Raw genomic sequence first — 14,193 nt, forward strand, 5'->3', positions numbered from 1 at the left:
CCTATTTTAGACATCCCACTGTCCACCCAGGAAAAGAAACCAACTGGTAGTTCTCAATTACCACATAAAATTTATGAGGAGAGATGATATCTCTTAAGTAACTGGGTCCAGACCATTTAGGGCACTACAGACTTCAATGAGTGACTTGAAATGTATCTATAAGCAAATAGAGCCAGGAGTGTTTTGTGCTATTAGGCCACTTCAGCAAATCACTTAAGCATTACTTAACACATGCTAAGTCTACTGCACCCAGGTCAAATTCTGGATGTGATAAACTTGTTGTCCATAAAATGTCCCCCTCTGGATAATGCAGCACCACTTTATGGCTAAGGGTGATTGTGTTTCTGTCTGTCTTAATGGGAAAAAAAACCCTGGTAGCAGAGCTGTTGTGCTGTACCTGTATTGTTTGTGTGATTGGTCTACTAAGTGCATAAATCTTAAACAATAGAATTTTGTAATATACAGTATAACAATTGGCAAATGTACATTTATTTTCACAAGTGAGGGAGTGACCCATAACTCACATCCATCACAGTCTATGAAAGCACAGCTCACTGTAGTATAGCAAGCAAGGAAATCATTCATACATGGGATGTTATTCACTTCGACCTTTCCCCTTTTCTGAATGCAGTCAGGATCTATATGTCTACTGCTGCATGCTCTGTGTGCTGGCATAATTGTAAGATGGCATCACAAAAACTGGAAGGAGAAGAAATGAGATAGGAACAGAAAGGGGTGTGGGCAAATGTTGTCTGAGCTGACAGAAATTTAAGTGGTCAGGCTTGTCAAGGAGAAGGAAAACTACAGGGCTGGAGAGTGACTGAGATTAGAAGTGACTTTTGGAGAAATGGGAGCTGAGATGATGCCTTTCAGTTCAAAAAACCTGGGTTATGGCACAGGGTGGGCATAGGAGAACTGGAAATTAAAACAGTACATAAAATGGAAATATTTTTGATGTAAGGACAACAAAATATGTATCATCCTTTCAATTCTGGTCTGGTTCCTCTGCCATTACTCCCAGATTTAATGCTGTACTTTTCAACAGGACCTGTATGCTACAGCAGTTACTGTGAAAAATCCCCTTCACAAAATGCCCAAAAAACCTGAAGAGAAATATTAATATTGGGACTACATCAGTTCTTGGCACCTATCTGCTTTCACCAGGCTTGCATACCCACTGTGCACTCTGCAGAAAGTCTGTCTTTTCCTCTGTGCTGTGGGAATGGTAAAATTAGCTTTAATTAGTTGTATACTGACCACACCAAGCTACCTAGAGAGGCTGCGGTCTGACATTTCTTTGCTAGAAACAGTGCACAGCAAGATGAGCTCTGTCCCAAATTTCTGAACAAGCAGGAGAGGCAAAGGAGAAAGAAATGGTTATTTCCCATGTGGAATGATTTCACGGGTTTGCCAAGGGACATAGAGGAATCATATGTTAGAAGGAAGAAATGTCTTTGGATTTCCCAAACCCCAATTTAGCCGCATAGCTTTGTACTTGCATCCAGTTGTAGCAGGGTAGCCATTCCATGGTTTATACTTGGATAGACAATTCGGGAGATCCCCTGGGAGATGGAGGAAGAGAAGGCTGCAAGTTCAGGCAGTTAAGTAGGAGAGAAAAAAGTTTCTTGGTGGACAAGTTGAGAGCTGCTGGCTTGCTTTTAAGAGTAATCATTCTGCGACTTCTGATAGGGCTTAGTTCTAGGTTTCACTCTCCACTCAGGTCCTAGCCTGTGGCACATGTTACAGGTAATAACCCAGCACAGCTCAGACACAGGGCATCTCGTGTGCCACACACGAGGAGCAGGGGGAGCCCAGATATTCCTGACCTTGATGCTGAGGCAATTTTTTTTCTCAGGACTGACTTCCTTTGTAGTCACTATAACCCTTTTGTCATCTGCACTGTGCTCCCCTTTGTCATTGCCCTGCTGGACTCACATCTTTGAACTTAAAGCACAAAAACCTCTCTGTTTTTTTAACTGATGGTTTGTTTGTTTTTCCTCTTTGGTCGATGCTGGGATCAGTGATGTCAACTTGTTCTATTTGCTTTGACAGGAAAATGTTTTCAGAGTTCATTAGGATGGCATCAATTTTAACATTTGGCACATGAACATTTGATGACCTTCATGTGGGAGAAGAAATATGTAGGCAAAACTTCCATTAGTTTGAAAAAACACTTCCACTCACTCCACACCATCCCCATTCCTGAACCGCGGCTTCAACCAGAAGTTTTGTGCATCCCTCTTTGTGATCTGCCAGTGGGCTCCAAACATGGAGACTGGAACTGTTTGGAACCACTTAATAGGAAGTCTGGGCTGAGGCTGCACTTGGATACAGCTCTGTACTCACCTGTAAGGCAGGTGCTGCCAGCAGCCAGGCTCCTTGGTTCTGTTTGGCCCGGCTGGTAGAGTCAGTCCAATGTAAAGGCAATGCCATCCTATGCCTCCAAATGCACAACTTCCCTAATGCTTTCCTGATAGTTCCCCTCATCAAGATGATTTCATTTGGCCACTTTGGGCTCATTTTCACCAATTACAGGGCTCATTAAAAGAGCTGGACTGACTGGCATTGCAGCAGCTGAACTCTGGGCTTATCCACAGAAAAGGAATAGCAGGTGTTGGCTCTTCCCTCCTCAGGGCCACCTGCCCTATGCTAACAGAGACTCTGAGTGGGAGGGAAGAAAAACGTTTATACCCTCCCATGGCCTCTAACAGTGAGGGGCCAAGTAAGAGTGGGAACTTTTGCTGTGAAGAAACCTCTTCGAAAGTAGCTGGCCTGAGTCCACCAAATTATTCTCACTGACTACCACAAAAGTTGCTGACCACCTCTGGTTGCTGTCAGCCAATGTGTTCAGTAAGGATGAGGTAGGAAGTGAGAGCCCATTTTTTGGCTAGCATTTGTCCTTTGAGCTTCCCTCTGCCTTAGAGCTAAGTCCTGACAAACAGCTCTGATTTTCCTAGTGCCTGTCTGCAGCCCATTCCTCTGACCTATCTTAGCTCTCATTTCGCTATATTTTAGGATTCACTGTGTCTTTATGTTTTTCTCTCATGTAATCAAGTGAAAAGTGTCCCTGGACAGAGGAGATTTGTACTCAGCCTTTGTTTGCTCTTTCTTGACAGTGCTGCCTGCTGTAAGAAAAGCCAAATGCTGCCCATATGTTGCTGTGCTCCTCTAAATTATGGAGGGTGAACATTTATGGCTGTTCTCACTGTTACTTTCTCCATACTTTTCTAAATGATACGTTTTCACAAGCAATTACTGAGATAGGCAGTCAGGACTGGTTTTTGAGGTGTGCCACTTAGTAGCCTACACATAAAAATGGGAGATAGGAGGAGGAGGATGGCAGAGGCTTAATACCATGCCTTGCTTAAGAGAATGTCCTTCAGGTGAGCAGAACCCTGCACCTTGTAAAAGTATGACTTTAATTTTGCCTTTCAAATATGAACTAAGCAAGGCTGTCAACACATACTGTGTTCTCCCTTGTCAAACCATTTCACTTAGTCTGTCAGCTGTAAACAGCTTAAGAGGCATGTCATTCCAGCATTATTATAGCACTTTTAGATTTGTTTTTAGATTGGCTATGTATTTGCTCCTGTAAAAGGTGTAGATACAGAGATGACATGGGTTATTTATTGTGTTACTGCAAAATGCTGCTTGCTGTTTTGTGGTAAGCACTGAGTAACTCCATTTCAAATAATGGGCACTGTGGAGTAATAATCCTGTAGTGCCATGCTAATACCATTGCCATACTTTGTCACATCAGTTGTGTCAGTGGAGTAGTGTGCTTTCTTCGCTGAGGGTGTCAATGCCTTTGCACTTCATTTGAAGTTTGGTGGGTTTTTTTTCTCCCAGGAGATCAGGGAAGCAGAATTAAGACATGTGGAGAAAGAACTCTGATCAACAGACTCTGTACTTTTGTTTTTTTCAAAAAGTTGCTTTACATATTCAAATAAACAGTGTTTAAGCTGTTGATGACAGCTTAACTACTTCATCCCAGAACGTTTTGACAAATGATTTTCAGCGTTGTGGTTTCTCAGGATTTTGATAACCCCCAAAAAGCATGAACTGAATTTATATGTCACATGTTTAGTTTATTTGAGAGGCATGTATTATGTTGCAAAAGCAGTAAGGAGGGAGTTAAAGGGACAGGGTGATACACTCCATATTTATGATCATCACCTTCCTCACTGTGTCATTACAAGAGAAAAAAATGTTCCGATACGGAGTATGCAAAGCACCCAAATTTTTTTTGCCAACTCGTCTACATTGTGATTTATACAAATTGCTGGTGCAATTTCCCTGTGACTCTGCTGAAATCCACAGAACTGAACCTGTTCTCACTGGAGGGAGCCCAAGCTGCTTCTCTCGTAGCTGGCTGCTGCCGTGTGCGGGTTGTCCCCACGCTGCTGGCTCCCCGGCACAGTGGGGATTTAATGTCACCTGGGTTCTGAGCAACAGGGAATGACAAAGGTAGATGTTTCCTCTCCAGAAATGCACGATTTTCCGGCTGCATACATTCCATAGTATTGTCATCAGAAATAAGACACAAATGTGAAAACTGATCTTCACTTTAATACCAAACTGGAGCGCGGACCAAATGTTTAAAGCAAAGTTGGTTTCACCTCTGTTTTGGGAATTAGGTGTTGTCCAATTTTGGATTGCTTCTTTTTCTCTGCCTACATTAAAGCAGAAAAAAGGTGGGATACACTCTATAGCTTCCTGGGCTCTTAGACATAAAGTAGGAAAAAACACAGAGAGAGAAATGCTTTTGTAAAGCTCCTAGGCTGCATAATATATTTTGCTCAAAAAAAGGTACATATTTCAACATCATACCTCAAAACCTTTTGAATATTACCCAGTATTTGTTTATTGGTACTTCTGTCATGAGTGCATGATAGAACTAGAATCAATGAAATTTAGAATTAGCATATTAGAATTTAGCATATTAGAAGTATTGAAAAATCCTCCTTTAACTTATTCTGCACTCAGGATATTGCTAACTTTTTCTACATCAGAATGCCACTCATTTTATTTTATAAACAAGCCCCTTCCATCAGTACTAGGCTGTATATGCCCATAATAAAGTAGATGGAGCTATTTTATTTTATTTTACTAATTCTTACATCAACTTAAAACGTCAGTGTAAATTCTTATTTTATAGTAATGCTGTATAGGTACATAGGAAACCCCACGCATTCTAAATACAATTTGACACTTAGTATTCCCCAAATCTGATTTTTTTCCTCCTAAATAGGTGATATTTTGATTTTTTTTTCACAAGAAATCTACCCCCCTCCCCCCCCCCAAAAAAAAAATAAAATCTCCAAACCAAAATCCAAAAAAAAACCCCAGAATGCTAGAGGCTTCATCTAATTGTATATTTGTGCTTTTTAAGTATTAAAATATCCTCTAAACTGAAAAAAAATCTTAATTTCAGTTCATCAAAGTACTGATGATGGAGATCATAGGTGGCTTTTCAGACATTCCAGGGTCAGAGACCCCGACCAGACGGTCAGGTGTGATTTGCTTAATGCAGCCTTAGGTGCTGCAACTTTCTTGTAAAACTGGACAAGTAACATCTTTCTGATAATTGGGGAGTTTTAGCAAGTATTTAGTATCTGACTAAATTGTCTTTAATTTGGCAGGTTACAGTGTTATCCACATCTTGCTGCTTTGGGGAAGTGGAAGACAGGAGCAGGCACCTTTTGTTTGATTTCCCCTTAATGGAGAGGGTAAAAAGAGGAGACCTGACAGCTCTTGACTGAGAGGGAGATGGAGTTGCCTTTGTAAGGAAAAAAATAGCCTCTTCTGCAAGAACGAGGGGCTAGGAAGACAAAAAATAAGCATTTTCAATATATTACAAACAGAATTATCTGCCAAAAGGGCAAGATAATTATCCTAATGTGATTTTTGACCAAGATAAACTCACATTATTTTATAAACTGGGTAACAATTTGAATCTTATGCAAAACCTAGAAATAAATCTAAGAAATATGATAATGTAATAAAATTGAAATTATTAGCAGTCCAAGTGGCATACTTGAGGCAGTAAAACCTTTTAAGTTCCAATGGAAAATAGGCTAGTAAACCTGGAGTAAGTTACTCTGCTGTAATCACTTGATAAATAGCTACAATGTTTGGAAGAATTGATAGTGTCATTACAGCAACATCGCTTTTTATAAACAGCCTGGTGCTGATTTGATTCTAATTGCTGCCAGAGGAACAGTATCAAAGCAGTGCTGCTCCAGCAGTGTAACCTGTGAGGTGAGCAGGAGCTGAAATGAACTGCCTGAAAACGAAGGTTTTTCAAAGGCACAGATTCCAATTCTGGGAGTGATGGAGGAGGGCTGAGTAAATTCAGTGCTGGGAGAAACTACAGAGGAGATGCTTAATGAAGAGAAAGCATGAAGTAGACAAAACAGGCTCCTCTGAGTGCACAAAATAGTGGGAAAACAGTGGGAGAAGCTGAGAGGTTTGAACGTGAACGTGTGTTTGATTTCTTTTCACAAAGAATTCTCCTGCTGGGCCAGTGTGGCCCTACTACCAAACTGCAGCTCTGTTCTCCCTGGTTTCAGGCACCAAAGACCTAATTTTTGAGACACTCTTACTAATTACAGCATCTTTGCAAACTTGTGGGCACTGCATCCATCTTTTGGCCATGAATGTACAAACAAAAAATAAGATTGCTTTTGCAAAAATGCATTAGCAATTCTGTGGTTTTGCACTGCAAATCCTGGATTTTACCCTTCTTGAGTATGGAGTAGATATCAGCATTGTACTTATGGCTGCTATGATGGTTGAGGGCAATAAATCTACATTTGTGTGGAAAAAAAATCTAGAACACATGCTTCTAGGCTGCGTCTTCTTCCAAAAACCAATGAGAAGTTGTCTTATTTTGGGAATGGTAGGAAGAAAAGCAGGACTCCATAAGGAGAGAAGAGGAAGAACGTGTTTAATAGTTCTGTCATATTAGCAACAAACCCCAGAATAAGCAGAAATGAGAAGGGTAGAGGTATTTATCTTTTTAAACAAATCACGTGATAAGCTTCTCCTGTAGATTGGGGACTAAGTGAAATATGTAAAATAGCTTATTGAAGAAAAAATTGCTTCAAGTGGGACTGAATGGCTCAAGAGATTAGTGATGGGATAATAGCTTTTCTCCATTTAAGTGGTAGACCAGTTCAAATCAATTCTATGTCTCTAGAGACCAGGAGGTGTTGCTATCCTGTGACTCCTCCACAGCTATTTGAAATGATTTTTTGGTGTCAGTTCCATTCTTAGTTGCCGGAAAATTATCCCCAACCCAATCAGCACTGAATTGCTTTGAGATAACTGTTTTATCCTCCCCCTAAAGATGCACAGCCCTCAAAGCTGTGTGTGGGAATGGCAGCTGTTTTATTTAGCACCACGTTGCTGGTCAGAAATATTTTGTCTCCTGTTGAACGGACAGATTACACAAAAGAAGGGACAACTTGGAATACAATGCAATGTAAAATCATTCTTTAAATAAATGCCATGGTTTGTTGGTTTAATGTGGATTTCTTCAGAGAACAGGGCTACTTTTGGACACTTCCAGCTACCCCTCACTTGCACCCAGAGCCTGCTTGTTTGCCTGCAGGCTGTGTCATGACTTTCCCTTACATCATGTAAATCACAGAGCAGGGCCACAGCTTGGAAAACAGCTACTGGTCATAAGGAGCAACTGGAAAATTCAAACTGGCGCTGTGCTCTCCAGGGTTTTTTTTTAAGCATCTATTTAGTGTGTGAAGCTGGACCAGTGAAGTGCTGTTAGGGACATGACAATATGTGGCAGCTCAGAATCTTGCCTATCAGTTTTATTCTGAAATATTGTAACAACTAAAATACCAGACATTGATTATTCTGCCTAATGCAAAGATTAAGCAAACAAATAAGAAGCAATTCTCACCCAGATGAGGATGATTTGGATTTTTTAGTGGCTATAACAGAAGGTCTAGAGCTAGTGAACCACAGCAGAATTCTTATTATTCAGTGCACCGAAGAAAAAAGAGACCCGAGGTTATTAGAGAAGAATCCCAGCAGTTTTGTGTGTATAACTGCTTGGGAAAAACAAATAGGATATTATGACAATGTAAAGGAGTTGGAGAATTGAAATCACATGGTTACTGGTCACATTTCTATAAAACTGATGCAATACAGAATCACTTACAGGAGAAATTTTACTTTTGCCATAACCCAGACAGCTCTAGGTTTAAGAACGCTTATCAGGGTGGAAGGCTAAAGGGGTTAAGGAAATAAGGCATGACAGAGGTGACCTATGGGAACTTTCATTATTATATGGAGCCTTGATGAGTGAAATGAGAGGAATTGCTCTCTATCATGAAAGGCTGAAATGTCGAGGGAGCAATTGCAAATTAATCTATTAAGAATAAGTAGGAGGCTGAACAGTGTGACTCAAAAGGATGGAAATATATGGAATAAACTGCAGTGTAAATTCACAATGATTTCTAGACCCAATCTTAAAGGCATCCATCTATGGTTTTTATAATGAAACAGGGATTTCGATATGTGCGTATATGAGAGTCAAAGTTTAAGCAGATTAAATTGGTCTCTTTCTTTTCAGGTACTCCCAATATTTGTAATGACCAGGCCTGAATGAGAATGATTTGTGTGGCTTAAACCAGAAAAATGTGTCAGAAATTTTTCTGGGGTTTTTTTTTTTTTTTTCAAGACATACAAATAAAATGCCTTACGGGCATTTTTCTGTGTGGTGGTTTTCCTATTTTGCTGTGACATTTTTAACCCGAATTTAGTGTTTGTAAAAGGTACTATGTGATGACATTGTATAACTGAAAGCCTCTTTTTATTGACAGGTCATGAACACTCAAGGCTGGAGAAATTTCTCTGTGTCAGACTGCAGAGGTACACCCCCCACAGCCTGAAGGAACGAACTTCCAGGAGGACAAATGCTAGGTACGTGTCAGTCAGTCCAATCTTATGTTAGATGTCACTGCATGGTTGCTTTTAGAGAGCTCATATCCCAAGGATGTGGAGAGAGGCATGAAAAGTTACCCAACTGCCAGGACCACGCACGGTATTTTCTCTGTCCCCAGCTGTGGTTACAATGTTCTGGAGTGTTAATGCTTTGTCCACTAGTGGCTGGAGTGAGGCTTGACCTCGATTACCAAGTGTACTTTGGTGGAGCTGATCCAGCAGGGTGTCCCCAGCTCCCCTTGCAGTCCTTGGGAGGTGAGGTTCTGTTTGCTCAGTGCCTGTCCCTGATGCCAATCTTTAGGCCTCAATGTTAATCCTTTCACAAAGCTCATGTAGTTTCAGACTTCTACCTTTCCCGGCTTACTATAGCCCAGGAAGATGAGATGTGACTATGCTGAGATACAACCCCCAGTGATGGCACTTTATAATACTGTATAACTGGAGGATTGCTATTGTAGGCAGAGAAAAAGGCAATAAAGCAGCATTGATATCCTGCCTGCCCTCTTACAGGAGTTATTGAATCAAACCTACCAGAACTGCCAGACAAACAATTTGCAGCTGCAGTCTGAAGCCTGACAATGACACAGAATCAAAAAGAAATAGTTGGAGTGCATGGGCTTGTGAACTCCTCTGCGACCCACCACAGCAGGCTCCCTAGGATTGTTCTCCTCTTTTGGTCCTTTGCCTGCACAATTCCTTCTCTTTCCCTCCCTTTTCCTCTCTCCCATTTTCTCTCCTACATCTTGCCATTTTCAGCTTTTCACACCTTTCCCCCTTCCTTTTCTTTCTCTCTCTCATTGCCTCACTATTTCCTTCTGTTGTCTCTTGCTTGTTTTCACTTTGTGACTTCAAGTGCTCCCCTGTTTTTTTCAGTGTCTCCATTTCCCCAGTTCTTTCTTGGTTTTGATTAATTTAGTTCCTGCCCTCCCCAGTTTCCCATAGTCTTTCCTAGTCTCCCTTCCTTGCTGTATCTTTTTTCCTGCTTCATTTCCCTTTTCATTTATTACTCATTGTTTCTTCTTTTCCTGCCAGTTCTACTTCCTTTATTTTTCTTGAGCTGTATTTATCCAATAGCTGGGCTGTATGCTGCTCTTACCCCTCAAATGTGAGGATTTAAACATTTCCTGTGCACTAGGATTTCCAAAGTGCCAATCCAGCTCAGCTGAGGGGAACTGATGTAGTTTGGCTCTAATGTCTATGAAGAGAGATACTGCAAAAGCCACAGTAACAGTAGCACTGACCAATGCTCTTGGGCTCATGACCCTACTCTTGTAGGTAGATTCAAAGCTTATCAAATTAATGGGTTCTGGGTCAGACCTGCAGGTAACAACACCTTATCAGCTTTCTGTCCTTTATTTCAATAGAAATCTCAGTGCTCTCATTTTTTTCCTACTGTTTGCTTTACCTCAGGACATTATGTTTGGTTTTTTGTTTTTTTTTTTTCAAAATAACTATTCTAAAGTATATATAATATACGTAGGGCTCAATGAAAATGAACCATACTATGAAATATATTCAAACTCATATATATATATATATAAAGATAATTCCTAGTTTTTGGATGCCCATAACAGTTATCTAGTATTTTGGGAAATATCTTGTCATTCCCCTTCTTCTCTCCTAACCAGTATCTAACCATTAGCCTTCTAAACTTTAGATGTTCAGTCCTCCAAATGGGTAGCAGGAGTGTTGATAGTACACAAATCCTATTTTTTAAATTATTTTCTTAGTCATCCTAACTTCAAATTTAGCTTTTGTTCTAGTATTGATGGCAGTATTTTCAGTTACTTTGGGTTCTTTATGTTCCTTGATTTACTTATTTTCTTTATCCCCTTTGCCCAACAACTTCAACATAGAAACCTTTTGATTTGTTGTTCTTCATGACAATATTTGGGGAGACCTTATAGTATCTTTCCAGTACTTAAATGCGGACTTACAAGAAGGGTGAAAATTGATTTTTCCCAGTGGCAGGGAGTGATAGGACAGGGAGGAAAGGCTTCAAACTAGGAGAGAGTAGGTCTAGGTCAGATATTAGGAAGAAAGTATTTACTGTCGAAGCAGTGAAGCACTGGAAAAATTTTCCCAGATAAATTGTGGCTATCCCATCCCTGGAGGTGACCAAGGTTGCACAGCATTCTGAATAACCTGGTCTAGTGATCTTTAAGGTTCCTTCCACCTTGAGTTGTGATTCACTGAGTATCACCCACTTCCTTTCAAAGGGTGGTGGATCTTGCTGGGTATTTCCATGTTCTATGAAACCCTCACCATAAGGTGACTTCTTGAGAGGAGGCTGCTGCCAAGGCCAACTCCCATTTCCCTGCTCACCCCTGGAAGGCTCTGAAGCTGTGGAAGCTGTCTGAGGAAGGAATGGGGTTACTCACTATCCCATAGATGACCATGAGCAGGCCCAGGAACCAAGTCAAGCCCTGATGTTGTTGACATGATGCCACCTTTCCTTCTTATCATGAGAGAAACCCCTCCTTCCTCTTCTCTTTTGTCTGCCTCCTTCGATCTTTCGAGCTATTGCTCCTGTGAAGTTCAGTGCTGGTGACAATTGGGGAAAAACAGTTCCTGTCTAATCCAACCCTTTCTGCTCTGATTAAATTTTTCTCCTTGTGTCTGCTTCTTTATTTGATTTAAAGCCTTCAGCTCCTTGAAGGTTTTCCATTAATATTTGGAGCACAGTTTGGAATGGGGGGAGCAGTCAGAGCATTACCTAAAAAGTGCCAGTTTATTTTTAGCTAATGGAAGGGGGGGTGCTGATTGGATTAGGCCAGCAATGTGAGTACCTGATGCAGGCTGCTATCAGCACATCAACAGGGGAAGGGTTAAGTACAGTTTCTTTCACTTTCTCTCATTCACCCCTTTTACCCTCTCCTGCTTTACCTTTTCTCACCCAGTAAGTGACACTTGCAGCAGCAGCAGTGCAAATTCTTGGGCATGTTCTAATACTGGTCAATACAGGAGTAAATCCCTCCTGCTGCCCTGCATTTGCCACCCGACAGCAGTGGATGCTCAGGAAGACCAAGAGGTAAACTTTTAAAGCTTTAGCCTGTGTTTTAGCCATGTGACAGCTATTAAAGCAATTGGGAGCCAGGTGGCTAAAATCCAGTGCAATTCTTTGTAATGGTACCCCTGAGAGTGCCCATCTCCTTTTAGCACTACTATTGATTAGGCAATTCTTGACTTTGAGAAACAAAATTGGTGCGTGCATCAAGGTTCTTTTCCTCAATTTGGCCTGGTTTGAAATGAATCGTTCTCCCTTAGCCATTATTGTAAACAGCTTTAAGCTTTGATAAATTTCAGTGTGATTGGAGTTTTCTGTCCCCCTTCTCTATGGAGGCCTGTTGTTTACTTGTCTTCACCAGGACATCTCCAGGGCTGTTTGGTCTTTATCCTCATCTCCTGCATTGATCCTGTTATGTTGTCCAGTGTGATTGTCCAACCTCAGTAAAACGCTGGGGGCTTTATTTAATGGCTGCACACAGTGCACAGTGGGCAGGATTGAGGCCGAGGGGTACCTGGTTTTCAGGAGGTGCAGTGCAGTTTATGAGGTAAACCATGTTATGTTCTAGCATGTGGTCCAGCCCTTGCCTCTGCCTCCACTGAATGGACGTGGAGTTCTTAGAGGGAGCGCATAAGACTTGAGAAAGTTGCTCCTTGCTTCATAAACACTTAATGCGTGTTTGATGATTACTAGGGGCTCAAGTACCACAAAAAGGTACATGAGGGTATATTTATGTTTGTGAAAAGGTGAAGATAATTGTGTAAAAATAAAGAAGGCAATTCTCCAACCCTCTTAGGTTTTGCATTTCCTTTCTGATATCTTTCCCATTTCCCCTTATTTTTCTAATGTGTAGGAAGACTTTTTAGCATGTCGTTATTATTTGAGGAGAGACAGGACAAGTTCTGCATGAAGATGTGCCCTTTGCTTTCAGAGTTTAAAGCATTATAATAATTTATGTGGATTTTCCCATCTGTTACTTTTGGATGTTCTAGATCATTCTTGTGAAGTACTGCCACAAGTGACTGGCATTAGATAGCTTTTTCCAGCAGTAAAACCCAAAGTGAAAGCTGGGCTGGAGCTAGTTGGAAAAAGCTCTCAAGCCAGTCCAGGGCTTCATCAGCCAGGTAAGTCTGTGTGAAGGCTCCAGAGCCTGCTGCTTCATCACTCTTCTCAGTGTTTCCCCTCTCCTCCCTGTAGTCCCCTTACTACTCTCAGTACACTGGGCCAGAGAAGGTGGTACTAAACATTTCTGTGTTGCCAGAAGACCTCTGTTGGGATGTTTGGGTGTGGAGTGAGATGTAAAAACAGGGAATTGGAGATGGAAAGGAAATTCAGAAACACTGGTTTCAGAAAAACAGCTGTTTCTTATTCCTGGTTCTGTTCAAACCAGGAGAAAGCAGCTCCTCAGGTGTCACAGTAAACTTAGGAAGTCCATCACTCCCTTGCCAAAGAATGTTGATTTAGGAGCCCCACGAGCAGATTTATAAGACATCCCTGTCTGTGTTTGGGCTTTGACAACTTCCCTGAGCTGGAAGGTTTTCAAAGCCCAAAACATTCTGTTTGAACAAGCTGTTGTATTCCAATGAGAAGTTGTTTCATCTGAAAATTCACAGCCAGTTCTACTGAAAATTCAGCTCATCATGAGCTTAGTGTGAGATGTGATGCCAAGATTACACAGACAGCATTGCTGGAGATGGAGCTCCAAGAAAAGGAAAAGAGGGCACCACCCTTCCTATTCCAGTCAAGTTCATGGAAGTTTTTCTGGAAGGATAATTTTATAAATCCTAGCAGGAGGACAAATTCCAAGATCCATTAAAAGTATATCTATATACATAGCTATAGATATAATGCAGTGATAGAGAGCACAAATAGTGAAGAAACATGAATATTGAAAGCTTGAAGGCAGATTGCTGAAGCCTGTGTAAAAATACATGCACCTTTGGTAGTGGAGGCCTTGCCAAACTAATTAATGAAGCATATGCAAATGTTCTGCTTTGCAAACATACATTGTGTTTCATTAGATTTTCAGAAATCAGTATGGGGAATCTGAAGAGAAGGTATTTGATCTTTAAATTTTTGTTGTTGCAGGAAAACACATCCCTATGTCGTTTTACATTCACAGCTGATGTCATGTCACAAAGTCTGATATTTGTAAAGAGCTTTGTATTTAAAGGAGTTTAAAACCTCCTCTGTTCTAATTGAGGTTCCTCAGCCAC

The 14,193-nt window shown here is 41.0% G+C and overlaps 1 long non-coding RNA gene across 1 annotated transcript in view; it reads left to right on the forward strand.

Moving 5' to 3' along the window:
• Positions 1-7,965: 7,965 nt before the first annotated feature.
• LOC134550571 (uncharacterized) overlaps positions 7,966-14,193 on the forward strand; it is an 84,615-nt gene continuing 78,387 nt past the window's right edge. The window contains exon 1 of the long non-coding RNA XR_010080359.1: positions 7,966-8,949. This is a non-coding gene — a long non-coding RNA (uncharacterized LOC134550571). The remainder of the gene's footprint in view (positions 8,950-14,193) is intronic.

This window comes from Prinia subflava, chromosome 5, assembly GCF_021018805.1.
Source record: "Prinia subflava isolate CZ2003 ecotype Zambia chromosome 5, Cam_Psub_1.2, whole genome shotgun sequence".
Taxonomy (NCBI): Eukaryota; Metazoa; Chordata; class Aves; order Passeriformes; family Cisticolidae; genus Prinia; species Prinia subflava.